The sequence below is a fragment of the Mauremys reevesii genome, linkage group 8 (assembly GCF_016161935.1).
Source record: "Mauremys reevesii isolate NIE-2019 linkage group 8, ASM1616193v1, whole genome shotgun sequence".
Lineage (NCBI taxonomy): Eukaryota > Metazoa > Chordata > Testudines > Geoemydidae > Mauremys > Mauremys reevesii.
Window position 1 is genome coordinate 15,402,718 of NC_052630.1, and position 8,175 is coordinate 15,410,892.

The 8,175-nt window shown below is 40.6% G+C and overlaps 1 long non-coding RNA gene across 1 annotated transcript; it reads left to right on the top strand.

Annotated features, from left to right (window-relative positions):
• The first annotated feature begins 356 nt into the window (after positions 1-356).
• LOC120370977 lies at positions 357-7,527 on the top strand. Its single transcript, XR_005584091.1, has 3 exons — positions 357-493; positions 5,131-5,250; positions 7,404-7,527. It is a non-coding gene; the product is annotated as an uncharacterized LOC120370977 (long non-coding RNA).
• The last annotated feature ends 648 nt before the right edge of the window (positions 7,528-8,175 follow it).

Here is an 8,175-nt window from a genome sequence, read left to right on the forward strand (position 1 = left end):
AACACTTCACTCCAAACACTCACTGATTTAGATAAAACAATAAAACAAGTTTATTAACTACAGAAAAATAGATTTTAAGTGATTACAAGGAATAAGGCATAAAAGTCAGAATTGGTTTCAAAGAATAAAAGGTGAAATGCAAACTAATACCTAATTTAACAAGCTTAGTGAACTAAAAGCAAAAGGATCTTTCTCACCACATGTTCTAGTAGTCTTATTGACTGGATCTTTCAGCCAGGATCCCTCCCCAGTTGACTGGTGCTTACTTTGTCTTTCAAGTATTGTCAGTGCTGTGCGTGACTAGATATGAAGGGAGAGATAATTTGTGTCCTCTGTTCTCACTTCTTACAGTTATTTTCCACTTTGAAAATCATCAGCTGAGATTCAGGAGACAGAAAGTTTGTTTGGTCAGGAACTTCCAGCTGTTCCATTGCCAATATGTAAATTTCTCACTCAGACCCTTCTTCCTGCCAAAGAATGGCCACTTAATCAGGTAATAGTCCATATGATTGTGTTGACACTGGGCTGAGGTGTTGGCTAGCCTTTTGGCTCTGGGGAACTGGTTTGAAGCTGTTTCCCTAGACTTAGAACATGTCTTTTACAGTAGAATTTTATAACTTTACATACAATGTTGCCACACATATTTTATCAGGACAAGAATGATCAGTAAATTGTGAGTTTTCAAATGATACCTTACAAGGCATACTTTATATAACATTTATCATAGTCTTGTAAAAAGGATGAGCATAGGGATACAGATTGTCACGGACAGTAAATGTCATAATGACACTATATAAATCCATGGTACACTCCCAACTTGAATACTGTGTGCAGTTCTGGTCACATCATCTCAAAAAAAGACATTATAATTGGAAAAAGGTACAGAGAAGGGCAACAAAAATGATTAAGGGTATGGAACAGCTTCTATATGAAGAAAGATTAAAAAGACTGGAATTATTTGTCTTCAAAAAGAGACAACTAAGGGGAATTATGATAGAGGTCTATAAAATCATGAAGGGTGTGGAGATAGTGAATAAGGAAGTGTTATTTACTCCTTCACATAACACAAGAACTAGGAGTTACCCAATGAAATTAATAGGGTGCAGGTTTAAAGCAAATAAAAGGAAGTACTTCTTCACACAACACACAGTCAACCTGTGGATCTCTTTGCCAGGAAATGTGAAGACAAAACCTATAATTGGATTAAAAAAAGAATTAGATACATTCATGGAGGATAGGTCCATCAATGGCTATTAGCCAAGAAGGTCAGGGATGCTTCCCCGTGCTCTGGGTGTCCCTAAATCCCTGGCTGCCAGATGCTGAGACTTGATGTCAGGGGATGGATCACTTGATGATTGTCCTGTTCTATTCTTTCCCTTTGAAGCATCTGGCATTGAAGACAGGATATTAGCCTAGATGAACCGTTGGTCTGACCAATATGGCTGTTCCTATGTTGTCAGAAATGTAAGGATCTCTTGGAAAAGAGCTGATAAAGTACAACATTGTCAATAATCTGGATTTTATCTTAAATCCTGCCGTATTTGGTTATTTCTTAAAGCCCCAGCTCCTAGATTCATATGATTTGTGTAAACCACACCTTTTGTTTAAAAAACAATTTTCTAGCCCTCATGGTTGCAGAGAAAAGCTTGAAAATGTGACCCAAGTGCATTCTAAAGCTCAGAAACTAGACAACGAATAAATATAACCCAACCTTTATTTTTATTTGTAACCACATTCTTTTTTAAAGCCAGTCTCATGATTTTGGGGGTCCTGACTCATGATTTGAATGGGTTAGGGTTGAGAATACTGGGTAAACTAAAACCACAATGACACTATTTTATAAAATAGCTAATCTAAGTAGGTATGTGTATGGACCCCAATCTGACAAGGTGGACTGCAGGGGGCATGGTAGTATCCATGTAAGTATCCTCTTATGTATTTAAAAATAGATATAACAGTAACTTTTTTCTTTTAGTTCTTCCTTCCCTGTTTGTGTGATAAATAGTTCAATTAGTTTGTAGGTGTATATGTGAGACAGTGAGCTGCTGGGTAAGAAGGTGGAAAATGCACCTTAATTCTGATCTCTGTTTCATGGTTAATAGTCTTCTCTATTTTGTATTCAGGAGAAGATTATACCAGTGATATAAATGACTATGCCAAGGTTGACATGACACATTGTAAGAATAGCTGCAAGCACTATGCCAAAGCTGTGCTGTCTTGTGCTATGATACTGTTAGCCCTCTCAAGCTAAGCAGGTTGGGTCACTATTACTACATATTATTTATATGATGCCAAAAATGTGCTCAATGCTTTATAGAGTGAATTAAAAGACATGATGTTCTCTGTCCCAAAGAGCTCTCAGTCTAAGGCACCTATATGGGATTTGGTGCAGAGTTGGACCTTACTTTAGACATGATGGGACAATAGTCAGTGCTTAGATGGGATACCCACAGGTGCTGCAGGAAGCAGCGATTGGCTCAGATCCTGCCAGTCAGTGGGACCATTCACAGTGCACAAAGTATTTAAGTTTTTGCATGATTAGGGCCTTAGGCCTGGTCTACACCTAAAATTTAGGTCAATTTAGCTATGTCGTTCAGGTGTGTGAAAAATTCACACCCTTGAGAGACGCAATTAAGCCGACCTATGCTTCACTATAGACACTGCTAAATCAATGGGAGAATTCTTCCATTGACCTACTTCCCACCTCTTGAGGGGGTGGTTTTATTACAGTGATTACAGATATCCACACAAGAGTCATTTATTCAACTGTCACAGTTCTTAAGAGACCTATCTTTGTCCCTTGAAAATCTTTCTTGACAATAGATTTCACCACACCCCACTGGAGGCTTGAGATTTCAAAAATACTCACCCGTAACCCTCTGGCTTGTAAATTTTACAATAATGGCATTTGGAGAATTACAATGTTTCTTCCACTTCCATCTCAGGATTTAGTAGCTTCTTTCTACTGAAATGCAAATAGTAGCATTTTGAACTGGTTAGAATTGATGGCAAGTCCAGATCATCACTGAATTCTCACCTATTATCCTTCGCAAATTTAATTTTTGTGGTAAGATGTATTGTGACAAGTTTAACCTTGGAGTAAAATTTTCAGGGGTGAATAATGAACCCATGAAAAGCTAAATTTATTGCAAAAGTGCTGTCACAATCTAAACCCCAGTGGTGAAAATGAAATCCTTTGTGCAGTTAACTTTACATTTCTGTAATTCCTTATTTACCTTATCAGTGTAAAAATGTCTGGTGTATTTTTCTTTTAATGCTGCTCATAAAATCTTGTACATTGCAGGATCTTTGATTTGAAAAATGAGGAAGAGAAGGAATTATGTAGGGCTAAATCCATTGGAAATTATTATAAAAGTATTTGTAAAATTCATTTAAAAATACCTATCCTCTTTTCTGAGGCAGCTACTCAGAATTGGATGTACAAATTAAATAATAATAATAATTAATAATAAGGCCCCACTTCTGCAAATATCTATGCACATACTTAACTCTACTCACACACGTTATCCTATGGAAGTTTTTGCAGGATCGGGACTTAAAATAGTAGTGTTTTTAGTTTAAATACTTTCTATAATTAAAGTACTTGGGCTGTTAAAAGTGTATTCAGATAAAACATTTTCTTTAGAGATTATTTGTTTGAGTGTATTCCTCTTCAGAAAATCATTTAAAATGTTTTTAGAAATATAAAGAAATAAGTATCTTTTGGAACTAATGGCACATTTTCCCTTGCCATTAAAAGGCCAACAAACCCTACATTTTCCTCTCTTTTCCCCCCTTCTCTTAGAAGGGTGTATTTCACTGTAATGGTCTGTTTGGCCCAGCTGTTCAGCTTTTGTACATGGTATCTCAGCAACCAGATCTTTGTGAAGCAAAGCCAGGAGCAGTGTCTCAGTTGGGGTAGAGACAAACAACCTTCTCTCGCTCTCTCAAATGTACTTTATCTAAATCCTTCTCCTAAAAGCATTTTGCAGAGACTTGCTTTAGATTAGCTTTCTTCTGGGGTCTGATCCTGCTCCCTAATCATTATAAACTCTTATATAAAAGGTTTGTAGGCACCTAAGCCCCATTGTAGTCAATGGGAGTTAAGCATCTAAATACCTTTGAGAATCTGGGCCAGACAGTCCACAAGTCTTGCCTCTTTCCAAACCAAACCTAAAACTCACTTCTCCGGCTTCACTTTACCTCCGGAACAGGGGAGGGAGAGGAAGAAGATGATTTCTAGTTGGGACAGAAAAGGGGAAATTAGATCACTGAACATCCAAACAGCACTCCGTCTCTCTTGGGCTCCTTGCCGCATCTATGGAATGGGGACAATAACTGTTAGTCACCTTAGTAAGGTGCTTTGGAATCTACTGGACAAACACACTATAAGTGCTAGGAATTATTTATTATTATTAACTGGGGATTTTATTATTGATGGAAGCTCAGATACCATGGTGAGGTGAGTGGTATAAATGCTGTAGGTAGGTAGCTAGCCAAGGGTGGAAAAGGAAGCAGGCTCTGGGCTGATTCAGCTTCTTCACACACAACAAACCCCCCTACCTCCCATTCCTGAGGTAATGTACAGTATCAGCAGAAATGGATGTTGTGCCAATGGGCCACCTCATCCCAGCCTCAGTTCTCTGCTTCCCCTCTCCTTGTGAAGAAGTAATGCATCCTTTGGCTGCAGAAAGTTGGTTCTTTATGTTGGATGTGATGCTCTTTCGTTAGGCCGATGCCAGATTTCAGAAACAGACAGTTAGACCTTGCAGAACTAAATTTCCTCTCTAGGTTTAATGTGTGACTGTTCTTTTTGTCCCCCACCCTTTCCCCTATTAAGTTATTTTAGCACTTTCACATGGTTCATAAATGAACAGAAAGTCAGTTAAAACATTGCCCCAAACACGCTGATACATTTTTAGATGCATAAGCATATCTGTCTTGCCTGCATTTCCAAGAGCCTAGCCGCAGTGTACGTCAGAAATGCTCAAACTTTGCCCATCTGAGGACTGTACTAGCAACTTCCTAAAGCCCTCCTAATTTATATGAAATGGATCAATTTTCCCCCCACCAGTCTTTAATGCAGAGGTACAGCCAATCATGTTATCCAATCCATCTTCTCTCTTTCAGCGATGGAGAAACTGAGACACAGAGAAATGGAACACAGGACTATGGGGCCCAGAGTCCGTTACCTAAAGGTCTGCTTTATGTTTGGTTGAAGGAGGCACTTCAAGACACCAGCCAGGGAAGGTAAAATAACATCCCAAATTATAGCACAGCTCAAGTCCCCTTCTTCAAGGCTGGCTTTCACACACAAAAGTTTAAAAAAACAAGAGCAAAACAACCCAGAACACTGGGTAACAAGCACCAGAGAGAGGCCTTTCTAGCTTTCAGCAAGTGGGATCGTAAGGGGAAAAGACACAGCATCCCTACTTAATGACCCCTGTAGTAGCTTCATCTGTACTTTTATAGCCCTACCCTAGCTCCCCCATGTGATAGACACAACCTGGGCTCTCCTTGTAACCCCTTACATGCTGCCTGGGACTTAAGGAGCACCTTTATACATTGTCACAGGCCCTTATAAATCTAGCTCTTCTCTCAGATTATTTCATTATTTCCTATGTAGAGAGCTCTTTATTTTTAAGAATAATTTCACAGGCAGTTTCTCTTGTGATCCTGCCTGTGTGGTTTTCCTGTTTTAATAATTTAAATGAGTGTAGTGTTGGCTAAAGGAGCCAAAGCCTGACAACTGTGAGCGTCCACAAAGTGGGTACATCATGAGCAGCTGCAGTGATAGCCTGGGCTTCCCCCACGTGCTTTCCCCTGCACAACGAGATGGAAATGTAATGGCCAATAAATCCACCTGTATCAATGGCCCTCCGTGATGATGCTTGTTATGTTTTGCCTTGTGAGGGTTAAATCGTTTTAATGTACCTGTTGATCTCAAGAGAATTCATAGGCTATGAATTTCGACTTCTGTCAATCCCTGGGGAATCAAACACCGATCTCAGAGCTGTAACGTGAAATGTTCACTTCTAGACCAATGCCAGCAAACATTGCTAATCAGAGGGACCAGTGATAGTTTTAAGTTCTGACCAGTTCTGGTCCATAGGGTCAGAAAAAAAAGAGCCTTGATCCCTGGTTCTTCTTTTCTCATATTGTCATCTGAAGGGAAATCTGGTACATCTCCCTATCAATACCAGTGTCACTTGTTGAAATCGGTATTAAATAAACATTTAAATTATTGAAACACATGTGCAACTTCTGGTGTGCAAAGACAGAATGCTGAATAGTCCCCCTGCGACAACACACAAGAACCTCTAGACTGCAGATAACCCTCATCAGAGCTCACATCTCATGCTGTTACTATGGTAACATGGTCAGGTCTCTGAGTTTTCTAAAAAGCAAACACTGAAGACACAGACTGCATAAGAATTGATTATGAGAGCGACAGCACTAGCCTCTCCCAGCAGTGGCACTTTAGGGGTTTGGGTGGAAGCAGCTAGGTCACCCAATCTGCTGTGATTAGAACACTATCCGGTTCAAAGGCTTCTACATGGCACTTGCTCAGACCTGTCACTGTCTGCAGCATATTCTTCAATGGCCCTTTGGCCCCTCAGATGCACTAAGTGGAACACTGCTGCATCTGAGGATTGATCCCACAATATCCAACCAATCCTCCAGAATAGGCTGAATGGAGCTAGTTCATAGTACATGAACTAGACTTTGCCCAGGACACTTGGATTAACTCCCCACAGCTCATAAAAATGCCATGAAATTTTAATGGTCACAAATGGTCAAGCCCTTGTTTTACATTCTGTTCAAAAGATACTTTGATCGTCACACTGCACAAAGGCACAGTGGCCATGGGCAGCTCCTGACAAAAGCAAAGCAGAAATAAAAACCCAAAGCAGGAGGGAAAACAATCCAAGAGATACCCAGGTGCATGCATCAGTTATGAGAGCAGTCAAGTACTATGTGGTCTGCATATTATGCAGGTCTGTGTAATGAGCAGCTGTGTGAATATAACGTGCAGTCCATGTGCAGTTATGATTATTTACACATTTCAATGTTTTCCTATTTATAGTCGGCTGTTGTCAGTGATTTAAATGTTAAACAGCTCCATGGTACCTGTACAGGATCATTTTCCTTTCCTCACAACTAGCAGATTGTGGGGAGTAAACAATTCCGCTCTTCAGAGCAGGTAAATTTTAAATAGGTGACTAATAAGCAGAATATTTTTTCTTACTCTCTGTGTTACCTTCAGCAGAACCCAGCAGAGTTTAGAGACCAGGATTTTCCCCTTTGGGAGCTGCCTGAGAAGCTTTTAATTTGGGGGGGGGGATGAAAATTCCTGTTTTAATGTCTGTAAAACACCACCACTACCAGGGAGCCTCTTTTAGATCCCACAGTTGACATGGCTTCTTTCAGCTTTACCATCTGACATCTCTCATTGCTTGGGCATGTTCCACTTCTCCTCTCACTCCGGTGTAAAAAAAAAAAAAGAACAAAACAGATGAATAAGAAGGAAAAACGTGAAACTACTGCACCCTGGGAGCCTGGTTCACTGTCTGGCTTCTGCCAGCAGAACCTGGATGCCAGTCTTGGATCATGAGTTTGTCAGAAGTAGGGGCTTCGTGACACAAGTCACCATCAAAGCCCAGCTGCCTTAGGAGGCCCAGAGCTTGCCAGTACTGTCACTGTATGCTTATACAGCCCCCATCCCCGTAGTATCTCAGTGCCTCACAATTAATTTATCCTCAACAATGGGGAGCTGAGGCACAGAGAGATTAGGTGACTTGCCTCAGGTTACCCAGGGAGTCTGTGGCAAACTCAGGTATACAGCCCAGATCTCCATTGTCTCAGTGCAGTGCCTTATCACACAATTAACCTTCCTTGTGATTTAAACTCACTTTCTCTAGTCTGAGCCAATGCAGCTAAGCATTTATACCAAGCTCTTTGCTGCACTTTCTGAGGGCTTGTCTACACACAAAAGTTGTGATGCTTTAACTGTACTGATATAGTTGGTTTACACCACTATAGTTAGTCCCATATGCGAAGGGAAATAAACCATTCTGGTATAAGGCACCCAGGGGCGGCTCTAGGCACCAGCGGGCCAAGCGCCTGCTTGGGGCGGCATCCTGGGGAGGGCGTCATTTGGCTCCGGTGGAGCTC